Source organism: Bombina bombina, chromosome 5, assembly GCF_027579735.1.
Source record: "Bombina bombina isolate aBomBom1 chromosome 5, aBomBom1.pri, whole genome shotgun sequence".
Classification (NCBI taxonomy): Eukaryota; Metazoa; Chordata; class Amphibia; order Anura; family Bombinatoridae; genus Bombina; species Bombina bombina.
This window is the reverse complement of record NC_069503.1, coordinates 493,293,746-493,308,470: the sequence shown is the minus strand read 5'-3', so window position 1 is coordinate 493,308,470 and position 14,725 is coordinate 493,293,746.

Below are 14,725 nucleotides of genomic sequence, written 5' to 3'. Positions count from 1 at the left end.
AGTTGAACTCTCAGAAACAACTTTCTACCTGACTATACCTTTCTTTGAACAATGCTCATTTTTATCCCATTATGCATACAATCAGACTATTACTTTTTGTCTATTTCCTAGAATATGCCACCCATTTTACGGGTCTAAATGATAAGCATCTATGAATAGGTGAGCTGTGTCCAATGAAGCAAGGAAATAGTTCTTAACAGAAATGGCAGTAGAAGAAAATCTTGCATCAGAAAGTAAAATGGGGTAATTGTAGCGTCTTTGGGGTAAATTTATCATATGCCGGACGGACATGATTCGCTGTAGCGAATCATGTCCGCCCGACATCGCTAAATGCCGACAGCATACGCTGTTGGCATTTAACTTTGCACAAGCATTTCTTGTGAAATGCTTGTGCAATGCCACACCCTCACATTCACCGCCAATCGGCCACTAGCAGGGGGTGTCAATCATCCTGATCGGATTGTGATGATTGCAGTCCTCCACCTAAAAGGTGGCAGACAAGTTAAGGAGCAGTGATCTTATGACCGCTGCTTCTTAACTTATGTTTCTGGTGAGCCGCAAACTACGGGCATAGAAAGCAGCATCCACTGCTTATTAAATCTACCCCTATGAGATTTAATGTTAAAATACTGAATACCAAAAGTGGGCATTCATTTAGAATCATTGATTCATTATTCAGCCATTCATAATCCTTACTTGTATGTTTAAATATCTTTATTAATTCAGAGCCCAGCAACAATGGAACCACTGCATACAAGGAATATAATCTGTTCTCATATCTAAACACTACCATAGGAATTGTCTCATGAGACTGCGTCTATAATACCCATCTGGACAGTAAAATAGAAAAGTATATAAATCCCTCCTGTTGTGGGCAAGTAATTAACAAAAACATAACAAAATATAAATATTATAGCTTTATCAAAAGCCATACTCTGTTATACGTACATATATTTAAACTGTAGATTGACAGACAGACAGATAGATAGATAGATAGATAGATAGATAGATAGATAGATAGATAGATAGATAGATAGATAATGGAAGATGGATGGATAGACAGATACAGGATAGATAAACAGATAGATAGATAGATAGATAGATATTAATTACCTAATACTCAAAATTTTACTGGTTCCTGTGGCCAAAATGTAAAGGCAATGAGATATTTTATTATAAAAAGAAAGACAGAAAAAAAGTTTCACATGTAAATTGTACCTAATCTAAATAATAATAGAAATAACATAACTTGTTTTATATTTAATCCTTTGCATGTAAATAATTAGCGCTCATCTGTTTACAGATACCCTTAACAAGCACTGTTATCCCTATCTAGTCAGTGCAAAATACCCCTACAGTAATGCTTGTCCAACTGTTAAGGATACAAACTGTCTGGATATTTAGCTGTTGTGGTACATAATCGGACGCTATCAATTTTTTATTGTAAGAGAATACATAAATTACCAACTAATATGTCCTTTGGTTTAGTAAAACAGTATAATGATCAAAGACACACAATAGAAATGTATTTGCTTCTGTAGAAAGCTTTATTCCCTCAGCTCTCCATCTGTGGTGATGGACAGGCAGTGAGCTGTCAGTTTTTGTTCTGTCTGTCACACTACACCTACCTCCTGATGTTTTAAGTAATCAATATGGGGCTTGAAATCACCTACCGCTACCTCCTATTTTGTCCACTCATAAATTATGAATCCCCGCACAACATCAAGTCTACAATTTCGATTGCATTTGCTAATCATTGATCAATAATTCAGGAGCTCATCTTCTTCAAGGGTCCCTGGTTTCCTGGAACATATGGCACAAGGCTGACAGCATTCACGAGACTATTCCCTTATCACAAAAAACAGCCAGGGAAAACAAGTTGTTTAAAGTTGTTTCTTCTCTTTTATAAAGCAGACTTTGTACTTTTTTTTTTGTTCCCCTGGCTTGTTACATTTAATGACTGCACAACCGCAGCAGCTATAGAGTAAAATACTAGCCAGTATAATTTACAGTCTGGGTAGACATAGTACTTATCTGCAAACCTGCATGTCATTTTTATTCTCTCCGATTGCATCTTCCTTTTTCTTTTTTTTTTTTCTTTTTTTGGTGTTCTGATTTCCTCAGGTTTTAGTGCATTATTTATTCTGCTTGTGCGGACACAAATACAAAGATAAAAAGCTTTGCTTTACACACTCATAAGGCTGTTGACTATGATGAGTACAACAAAGTATTTCCAGCTTTTAACAGACAGTAGATATATAATGTCACTAGTTGCAATGAAAGCTCAGTTAACTGCTTCCTGCTAAAGTGTTTGCTGTTTATTTTATTTTCTTCCATTTGTACATGGCTTAAACAATAATTATCAACTGCTACTCTTGAATTAATTAGAGGCTACATATGTATGCATTTTATTTTATATTGTATGTTGCATGCATATATTTTATGATTTTGATAATCATTTTTACATTCCAGTGAAAAATAAACTCATGAGTAAATGTTAATGTACCATCTGTTTTATAACTGCAAATCAACAGTAATACAGGATAATTTTATATTTTATTGTGTGTTAAATTTACAGTCTAGATGTTGCCTTATGGTTACGTTTTTTTCTTCTTCCTGTTAATTAACAGATTCGAATTGAAGGGGTATTAAACTCAACACATATCTATAATTCATAAGAAAGATCCCTATTTCAATGTATTAAACATTTTTTATTTTTTTGCAATAAAGGTTTCGTTAAAACTGTTTTATTGTATAACAGGAAACAGGTGAGATAAGAAGATTCCCATAGATTTATTTGTGACAGTAATACACCAAGCAGGCATAAAAGAAAAAGTCTAACATAACAATAATTAACAGTAATATAAGTTAAAATTTCCTCTTTGAGAGCAAGAATGACAAGAATTACATTAATGTCTCTTTAAAAAATTTCAGCATAGGAGGATTAAAGAGACAATGTACTCAAACAAGCAGCTGATTAAAGGTCACTGACTACGGAGACACCCTTTCAAATGAGCTGTGCTCTCTCCCACCCCCGCCGAGAGATTGAGTTTTACTGCTGATTCTTGTTTAAATAACTTATCTATAGAAAATTCTGCAGTACTTAAATTTTCATTATAAGAGGAGGTTTCATCAGAAAAAAAGGGCTATTTCAAAAGGCAAAATGTAATACACTTCAGCAGATAAAATTAAAGTGACAGTCTACTTAATTTTTTTTATTGTTAAAAAAGATAGATAATTCCTTTACTACGCATCCCACAGCTTTGCACAACCAACATTGTTAAATTAAAGGGACAGTCTACTCCAAGATTTTGATTGTTTAAAAAGATAGATGATCCCTTTATTACCTATTCCCCAGTTTTGCATAACAAACACAGGTTTTTTTTTTTGTTCTGATATAAATATATATTTTGTATATGTTTGGGGAGATTAAATAAGCCTGTGCACCCTTCATTTTTACGCAGTTGTTTGATTGTGAGCCTGCATTGTGTGGCTGTTTAGGGACCCAGGTTTTTGGAAGAGACCTTGACAAGGTACCTGGGCTTTTCCCATTTTGCCAGATGCGGTAACTAACTCTTCCATTGCTGCTTTTTTTAGTTGTGAGCTTGTAAGTGAGTGCTGGACTTTCTCTGTTTGCTATATTAATGTATTATTATTTTTTTAATTTTCCCTGTTTGGGCCTTGCACCCAGGCCTGTCTGGGGTTAACTGTCTGTGACCCTGGTGACAGTGCAGCTTCCTGAGACTGCGGTTATGCACCCAGGGCTGTGCATGTTACAGGGCCATAGGATGTGTACCCGGTCCGGCCTGAGAGTGCTGACCCCTCCTGTGATTTATTTATATATATATATATATATATATATATATATATATATATATATATATATATATATATATATATATATATATATATATATTAAATATAAAATATAATTGAATATCTGGATATTTTCACTCACTAATTTATATATTAAATTATTTAACGCAACTTATTATTAAGATTTCTAACCCAGGGGGCAAAAAAGTATAAGTATTAATTAAAAATTTTTTTTTTACAAAATTAGTGGTTAATCACAATTTTGTACTTGTTTTGGCAAATAGCAATTTCTGAACCACGTCCAGTTTGGTCAATGGGGGATATTTATCAAGCCGTCAACCACAAATACGTTGGAATTCCGCAGCGTAATTGTTGCAAGCTTGATCCGACCTAGTTATTAAAGCCTACAGACCGGCAAAATTTGAAATCTGTGACATAACATACGATCTGTCGATCTCAATCCATCACAGATCGATGCTTACGTCATTACAGATGTTCCGAATACACATTCAGCTCTATTTGACACTTTTTTAAAGTTATCAAATAGTTAACAGGTACGCTCGCGACTATTCCGGCCCAGCGTACCTGGTTTTCAATCCGCCACCCTGGAGTCCACGGATGCCATAGGAATCAATAGGAGTCTGAAAGCACCGAAAGCTTATGTTCGATGCTGCCAAATATCCCATTGATTTCTATGGTAGAAAACAAGTTACGTTTACACCTAACACCCTAACATAAGCCCCAAGTCTAAACACCCCTAATCTGCCACCCAGACATCACCATCACCTACATAATGTTATTAACCCTTATTCCGCCTCTCCCAGACCCCGCAGCAACCTAAATAAAAGTATTAACCCCTATCCCACCGCTCCCGGACCCCGCCGCCACTAAATAAACATATTAACCCCTAAACCTCTGGCCTCCCACATCACTACCACTAACTAAACCCCTTAACCGCCAGTCCCCCATATCGCCATAAACTAAATTAAGCTATTAACTCCTAAACCCGCTAACTTTAAATTAAAATTACCACATCCCTATCGTAAAATAAATTTAAACTTACCTGTAGAATATTAATAAACTATTTTTAAACTATTAATTAACCTACCCTAACTATTATACTACACTTAAATTAAATTAACTAAATTACATATTAAAAAACCCTAACCCTACTCAAATTATTTAAATCTACTATTTAACCTTATTAAAAATTACTAAATTACAAAAATAATAAACGCTAAGTTACAAAAAATAAAAAAAACCTAAATTACGGGGAAAAAAACCCACATTATCAAAAATAAAAAAGAATTACACCTAATCTAATAGCCCTATCAAAATGAAAAAGGCCCCCCGAAATAAAAAAAACTCAGCCTACAATAAACTACCAATGGCCCTTAAAAGGGCCTTTTGTTGGGCATTGGCCCAAAGAAATCAGCTCTTTTACCTGTAAAAAAAATACAAACATCCCCCAATAGTAAAACCCACCACCCCCACAACCAACCCCCCAAATAAAAACCCTATCTAAAATAACCTAAGCTACCCATTGCCCTGAAAAGGGCATTTGTATGGACATTGCCACCCTACTCTAAAAATAAAACTCACCCAAAAAACCCTTAAATAAACCTAACACTAACCCCGATGATCCACTTACAGTTGTTGAAGTCCCGCTTGAAGGATCCATCCAGCCAGCAAGAAGTCTTCATCCGGACGGTCCTCTTCCATCTTCTTCCAGCCAGCGAAGTCTTCATCCAGACGGCATCTTTTATCTTTATCCATTCATCCATCTGGCACGGAGCGGGTCCATCCTGAAGATATCCGGCGCAGAGCTCCTCTTCAATATGGTCGCCACTCTAAACTGGAACTTGAATGCAAGTGACATCATCCAGGATGGCGTCCCTTGCATTCCTATTGGCTGAATGGTTCCAATCAGCCAATAGGATTAGAGCTGCTAAAATCCTATTGGCTGTTCCAATCAGCTAATAGGATTTGAGCAGCTCTCATCCAATAGGATGAGAGGTGTAATTCTTTTTTATTTTTGATAATGTGTTTTTTTTCCGTAATTTAGTGTTTTTTATTTTTTGTAACTTATTCTACAGGTAAGTTTAAATTTATTTTAAAATAGGGATGTGGTAATTTTAATTTAAAGTTAGCGGTTTGTTAAACTTTATTTAGGTGGTGGCGGGTCCGGGAGTGGCGGGATAGGGGTTAAACATTTTAGTATAGTGGTGGTGTTTAGTGACTGGGTATAAATAAAGTTGGTAAAAAGCCGAATAGACGCGAGATTGATGACTGTTAGTTAACAACAGTCCAATGCTCATCGCCCCATACTTGGTGTGTGTCTTTTTGCGGGCTTTTTTAATAAATATGGAGATCGTATTCAGGTCCACGGCCGTGATGTTAGGCGAGCGTATTGGCACCGGCGAATGCAACATAGTTGAGGCTTTGATAAATATCCCCCAATGTGTTTTTCCAGTGATCACAATTATAAATAAGTTCTGCCATTAATACCCCTCAAATTTTTACCTCCTGGGAACAACAATAAGGACAAGATTACGAGTGAAGCACTAACAGTTATGCACAAGCGATAAGTGGTTTATCGTGGGTAATTGCGCGCATCCGGTTTATCACTTGTATTACAAGTTGAAAGTAAACGCATTCGCTTAAGCACAATTGAAGTTAACACACGTTGAGTTAGTGCAACTTCAGAGCTCTGGTTAACTGTTTCGCAAAACAAAAAGAAGTTACAAAATACATCAAAAATGCATTACAAAGTACATTTACACTCCTAATAACACCATCTAATAAACAATATTTTAAAAAAATATTGCACAAAAAAGTTATAAAGGTTTTAAAGATATGAAGTCTCAGGTGTTAGGAAAAAAGACAGACAAAGGGCTCTAAAAATGTATATGTACTGTATGTATATAAAGATAGATGTGAACGTTTTCGGGGGTTTAGCCCCTTCCTCAGACATACAAAAAGAGAGATTAACTTACCCCAACACCAAACACCCAGTTATACGTGTAACTGCCATCACTCATGCTCTCCTGGGTAGGACGCCACCCCATGGTGACGTCACCATCCCAGGCAACACAAGATTACGGTCCTAAAGGAAGCAGAGTGAAAATAGCATTCTGTGTTATTTTAAAGCATATATCAGCATATATCAGCAAATTGAGCAAGATAAATTCTGGTATAAATACGGGACATATCATAAAATTGAGATAAAAGTACCGGAGTCAGCAAATTATTAATCAGCCAAAACCGTAGTCCTGGTAACCATAAACAAAAACTAGACTTGTGCATGATCAAAAAATTTGTTTCGTTTCGGTTCGGATTGATTCGGATTTTTTCGAATTTCGGTTCGGATCGATTCGAATTCGGAAAAATTCTAATGAATTTGTTTCGGATTCATTTTGGATTCATTCGGATTCGAATAAATTCGGCTGGATTCGGTTTGATTCGGTTCGGAAATTTGGAATTTCGGTGGGATATGCTGTGTATTAGACTAGTATTATGTACTGTATATTAGGTGTAACCCATAGCAGACTGATATAACCAAATATACTGTACAATACTAGTGTAATCCATGGCCATCCGAATCTACCGAATAAATCCGAACTAATTCGGATTTATTCTGTAGATTCGGCACTATTTGAATTTGGAAATTCGAATCGATCCGAATCTCCTTTTTTAAAGAATTAGGACGAATTTCCGAATCGATCCGAAATGAATTGCACATATCTAACAAAAACCACTAAGCCAATAAGAATCCTGGACCTCCAAATGGACCGTCCCAATAGGATAAGTAAATGTTTGGCCTCAGCAGACCTATCATATAGGCAAAATATGTAAGGCTATCACCAGATACATAAGTATAACATGAAAATAGGCATGTCAACAAAATATGGGCATTAGACTATCATAATGGTGATATGCACATAAGATCAAACAACAAGATACCAATACCATTAATGTAAGATCAGTAATGTTAAAATAATCTAAGTTAGTGGCTAAATAGTATATATGGAACAAGTAGATTTTATGTGCAAAAAAAAATCATTGCCAAACATGTAGGGAATATAATAAAGGAAAAATCACAAAATAACCATAAAGATGTTAGTAGTCAGCGTAAACAGAGCATTATAAGTAAGTAGAAGACTCAGAGTGCAAGGAAGGCAAAAAGCAAAGTTTTAAAGTAAAAGCAAGGGGGGGGCATATACTTAAAAGTACATATTTGAAGAGCAACAATTACAGACACAAAACACAAAACCAAATAACAAGAAAAACAAGAAAACAAGAATAAGAAAAATCATCTGTATGATTAGTAGAAAGTCAGTTTGATATGAACTTATAGGCACACTTGCCAATCCAGCTGGGTATTGAGCCCATTTGGAATGAGGGTATCTAGCACATATATCCAGCGTGCTTCCCTTTGTAGAAGCAGTTTGTTCCTGTCTCCCCCCTTGACATTGGGGGGACATGGTCAATAATAGTATATTTTAGGTCTTTGACCGTGTGCTTTTTTTCTATGAAATGGCATGCTACCAGTTGATCCATAGTGCCTTTACTTAGAGCTGACCTTTTTGCGGACCTATGATTGGCCATACGGGTGCCTAGGTCGTCTGTAGCTTTACCCACATAGAACAGGCCACAAATGCAGTGAAGTAAGAATAGGATATGGGTGGTGGTACATGTCATCCTGTGTTTGTGGAAAAATTTCTGTCGCCTATGTGGATGGGTAAAATACTGTCCCGTTATAACTTATAACGGGACAGTATTTTACCCATCCACATAGGCGACAGAATAACTTATAAGATCACTGCAAGTAGTGCACCCTATGCAGCGAAATACTCCCTTCTTCTCCATCTTCAGCCAGGATCTCTTGTTATAGCTCTTTTGGGGGTCTGTCTTGACCAGAATGTCCCTTAGGGATCTGGACCATCTGAAGCCAATTCTTGGTGGGGCCATCTGTTGGCATGGAAGGGCATTATCCGTAGATATTATGTGCCAATTGTCTCTTAAATGTTTGCTAATCAGCATCTTGTCACTCGTATAGGTGGTAACTAAGGTCATTCTTTCTTCAGAATTATCCCTCATGTTGACCTCTGGCCCTTGGAGCAGTATTTGTACTTGTGTCTTAAACATTTTAGGGAGGTATCCTCTTTTGATGAATCTATCTTGCATCTCCAATAGTTGTTTTCCTTTGTTGGAATCCTCAGAATTGTTGCGCATAACTCTTTGTAGCTGTGATTTAGGTAATGCACTTTTTAGTGCTGGAGGATGACAGGAGGTATAATGTAGTAGAGAGCTTCGGTTGGTTTCTTTCCTGAATAGAGTGGAGTGTATTTTATCCATTTCTTTGTATAGGCACACATCCAAAAACTCTATTTGTTTCTTTGAGAACTGCATTTTGAAGGTTAGGGAAGAATTAGACATATTGAGTTGATTATACCACTGGTCCAGTTCTTGTTTAGTGTCACTCCAAATAAGGAGTAAATCATCAATGTATCGTCTATAAAATCTGATCCGGTGGTCCATAAACAGCTCTGTGCCCATTGTGCCACATTTGACCCCATCGCCGTCCCTTGTAGCTGTAGATAAAACTGGTTCTCAAATTTGAAGTTTTATATATATTTTTATATATATATATATATATATATATATATATATATATATATATATATATATATATGTGTAAGTGTGTTTGTGTACATATGTATTTATAAGGGTATATATGTATTTACAGACATATATACACACATAAACGCATTAATACATATGTTCACATATATAATCGTATATATAAGTACATTAGATCCCTTGGCAGTTAAAGGGACAGTAAACCTAGAAAATAATGTTATACAATTCAGAACATAGTGCAGAATTATATAATATTATATTAGCGCTAGCTTTATACAACATTATATTGCAGCCATCATTTATTATAAACTACTGTTTTTCAGACCACCACTCCTTGCTCTACTTAGCGGGTATGTTTTTTTTTCGAAGCACATCTGGGCAGCTGTCTTCTCACAGCTGGCCCGTCCGTGCCATTAAACTCAATGAAGCTCGCTCCCGTTCTGGTCTGGTAGCGGGAGCAAACTACATTGAGTTTAATGGAGCAAACGGGCCAGCTGTGAGTAGACGCTTAGAAAAATAACAGACCCACTCAGTAGAGCAAGGAGCAGTGGTCTGAAAAACTGTAGTTTATAATAAATTATGGCTGCAATATTATGTTGTACAAAGCTACCGCTAATATAATGTTATATAATTTTGCATTATGTGCAGAATTATATAACATTATTTTCTAGGTTTCCTGCCCCTTTAAGTAGAAGAAAACATGGAAAAAAACATTTGAATGCAATATTCATATTAAATATGATTTTAATTATGTATTTAGTGTAAATATTTAATCTTTCAATGTTCCACACATAGCATGTTTTAAGTATTTATAAATAGATATTCCTATATATATATCTGTATATATCTATACCTATTTTTAATGTATTGTACCAAAATAACATCAGATATATGTACACATTTGTATTTATAAATAAATAGAACATATTCTGCTATGTGAAGAAAATTGAAATGTCAAATGCGATTGTGTTTGTGAGTAGGGTTTTTTCCCCACTTTTTTTGCTCCTTTGACTTCTAAGGGAAATAGGTTATCGTGCACGCATGATATTGTAAGTTCATCTTTTTACGCAGGGTTAGCACGCAAGCAAAAACAGTTAACTTTCACCTTGTAATACGAGCGCAACCCAACGTGCACAAAAAGCTACGTCTACTGCAATTAAAGCTTTAGTGGTAATCTGGCCCTAAATAATTATCGTTAATCTCATAAATTCACAATCCAAAAACCAAATGTGTAAGATTAAGGGCAAACAAAATGACGATTTCACAGTTTTAGCAAATACATCACAGGTTGAAGAGTCTGTATTTATCCCTTTAATAGTGTGTAGTGATGCTAATAGGGGACATGTACAATTAACCTTTCGTGCTCCAAAATCATAGCGATAAGTATATCTGTCTCTTTAAGTGATTTTAATGGGGTGTTATCATTATCAGTATAGTGCACTGGTTTCAAACCTGTCCTCAGGCCTCTGTAACAGGCCAAATTGTCAGGATTACCTTGGGTGAGAGCAGGTAAAATAACCATGTTTACTAATTAGCTGATAATTTCACCTGTACTCTAGTTCAGATGTCCTCACAATCTAGGGCGAGATTACATATGCGGAGTCACCCGCAAAAAACAGCGACGCTAGTTTTGAGTTGGTATTGATATCACATATACGGTGCCGCATATAAAAATGTGGCATGTATATTTCACCCATCACCCGCTAATTTTACTCCGATAAACGAACATAGAACCGCGTCGCAAGTCGGTATTACATATTCAGTACAAGGACTTACGTAGCAAAAATTGAGACATTTTACTCCATTTTCACCTTGCCACACATAGGCAGGCACAGCAAGCCTTGCTCTGAATATGTGAGCACCATAGCTCCCTGAAAGTATTAACAAATACCTAACGCATGCGCAATATCTACCTGTCAACCGCCATCCCCCACCGCAATAACTAATAAAATATATTAACCTCTAACCTTCCAACCCCCACATCGCAAACTACCTAATAAATTTATTAACCTCTAATCCGCCATTCACCCACATCGCAAATCTACCTAATAAATGTATTAACCCCTAATACGCCATCCCCCCACATCGCAAAGTAAAAAATTCACCTAGTAACCCCCTAAACCGCCATTCCCCCACAACGCATTAAACCTAATTAAGCTAGTAACCCATAAACTGCCATACGCCCACAATGCAATAAACCTAATTAAGCTATTAACCCCTAAACCGCCAACCCCCCACAACGCAAATAACTAACAGCTAGATTACGAGTTTTGCGTTATGAGTGAAAATGCATCGTTATGCTTCCTAATGCTGCTTTTTTCCTAACGCTGCTATTACAAGTCTTGTAGGTATAGGTGTACCGAACACCTTTTTGGCCGTCACGCAACGTCAGTACTGCACTTTTAAAAAAGTCCTTTTTCAATGGGACTTCCATAGCGCCGGTATTACGAGTTTTGCCTGGGAGGCCAAAAAGTGAGCGGTACACTCTATAACCACAAGATCTGTACCGCCATCTAAAGTCAGTAGTTATGAGTTTTACACTACAAAGCTATAGCATAAAACTCATAACTAAAGTGTTAAGAAGTACACTAACACCCATAAACTACCTATTAACCCCTAAACCGAGGCCCTCCCGCATTGCAAACACTATAATAAATTTATTAACCAGTAATCTGCTGCTCCAGACATCGCGTCCACTTAAAAAATGTATTAACCCCTATTCCGCTGTTTCCCGACATCGTTGCCACTATAACAAAACCTATTAACCCCTAAACCGCCGCACTCCCGCATCGCAAACACTATTTAAAGATTATTAACCCCTAAGCTGCCGTCCGCCCACACCGCCGCTATAATAAACTATTAACCCCTAAACCTCTGGCCTCCCACATCACTAACTCTACATAAATATATTAACTCCTAACCCTAACGTAACCCTAACCCTAAGCATAACCCTAACACCCCCTAAGTTAAATATAATTAAAATAAATCTAAATTAAACTTACAATTATTACCTAAATATTTCCTATTTAAAACTAAATACAAACCTATAAAATAAAACCTAATCTAGCTACAATATAACTAATAGTTAAATTGTAGGTATCTTAGGTTTTATTTTTATTTTACAGGTAAGTTTGTATATATTTTAACTAGGTAGACTATTTAGTAAATAGTTATTAACTATTTACTAACTACCTAGCTAAAATAAATACAAATTTACCTTTAAAATAAAACCTAACCTGCATTACAATAAAACCTAACATTACAATAAAATAAAATAAATTAAATTAATTAAATACAATAATCTAAAAAAATATCTAAAAAATAAACACTGGTGGAGCTAGCCTACAGCATGAACAGTCGCACATATCTGCAGCTCCCTATAGAAATATACAAATAGCCTAAAAAATATATAATTATGATCCAGAAATCAAACAAAAATGTATGGCTTTGGTAAACATAAGATTGGAGTGCATTCTTAGATATAGTAAGCAGTGATATGAGAGCTGATTGCTACTGGATCGACTCATTTAGCCAACGAACCCTACGGCCTGAAATCTGGGTGAGAAATTGCCAGCCCTTCTTCTAAGCTACATTCACCCTGTCCTTCGATCGGGTACATAAATATGCAGCCCATAGGGTAGTGGAGGCTGTATAGGGAAATGACATTACACCCACAGGACACGGGACCGTCATACAGTGACACTGATATACCCCACAGATGACTATTACTCTCGGTTGCGGCTCGTTGTACGGAGGTACCTGCAGGAGTGACACGAAACTCCATCTTGGAAATAGAGGGTTCAGGCACTCACTTAGGCTGAAATTACGGATACTCCCCAACACAAGCTGTCGATCTACATCACAGTTCTACTCCATCTGCCTAAACACAAATTAAGTTCTGGACCGCACATAGTCTGCTTGGTGTGAGGGTTATATCCCTGTATTTGGATAGAATGGGGGACCATTTTACTTCAATACTCACCCTTCTGGCTGCTCTGGATGAAAAGATCTGCTGCAACTTTGATAGCCTTACCTCATTGATACAAATGGGATCCGCAGAGAATCCCATGATGGGAAATGAAGTGTCAGATCTGCGCATATCCTCTAGTCCTCAGGCAGAAGCGGAGGTCTCCCAGGAGGATCCCTTTATACCGGAGACTTCAAATACTGATTACAGATGTGCCACTCTAGAGGAGAGTGACCGAGTGCTAGAGACAGCCCTTTATCAGATGGTAATAAGGAGTAGATCATTTGGCCCGCTAGAGAGTTACAACGAATTGGATCAGTCAGAGTCGTTCACACCTACTACTGACTTGTGGCACATGCAAGATGCGCTTCTGTATGTTGATATCCCTCTTCTGTTTCATCCCATTAGTTCTCTGCTCTCCATATGCAGGTCATCACAGTCACCGGAACAGACAAGGGGAATGAATAAGTCTCTACCTACTATGCTCAGAAACCTTATCCTGTGGGACAAGCCTAGCTGGCAATTCGGAACACCTAAGCTCCCTCAGAACTCTCAGCCGTTAGCTAACTCCTACAATATTAGGGAGGGAGTTGGGTAGCTAGTTGGCTCCTACTTTGGCCCTTCAGCCTCCATATATGACACTCAGAACTAGTCCGTATGCATCTAATGTTATTGAATACTTTTTTGGACTTTTCTGTTTACCATGAACCTATTTACCCTGTCTGTCCTTTACAGGCGTTTAAGATAATCCTTAGTACTTCTACATACTATGGTTGAGCCGTAGGACTCCTTCAAAGGCACATTTTACTTAAGCTAGTCATAATTTGGAGCACTGTAATGTATTAAAGGGACACTGAACCCAAATTTTTTCTTTTGTGATTCAGATCGAGCATGCAATTTTAAGCAACTTTCTAATTTACTCCTATTATCAAATTTTCTTCATTCTCTTGGTATGTTTATTTGAAAAGCAAGAATGTAAGTTTAGATGCCGGCCCATTTTTGGTGAACAAACTGGGTTGTCCTTGCTGATTGGACAGCACCAATAAACAAGCGCTGTCCATGGTTCTGAACCAAACATTTGCTGGCTCCTTAGCTTAGATGCCTTCTTTTTCAAATAAAGATAGCAAGAGAATGAAGAAAAATTGATACTAGAAGTAAATTAGAAAGTTGCTTAAAATTGCATGTTCTATCTAAATCATGAAAGAAAAAATTTGGGTTCAGTATCCCTTTAACCTCTTATGTTTTTTCTTATTATTCCCCTTATGTTACTCCTTCTCTAGGTTGCTCTCATGAACCTAT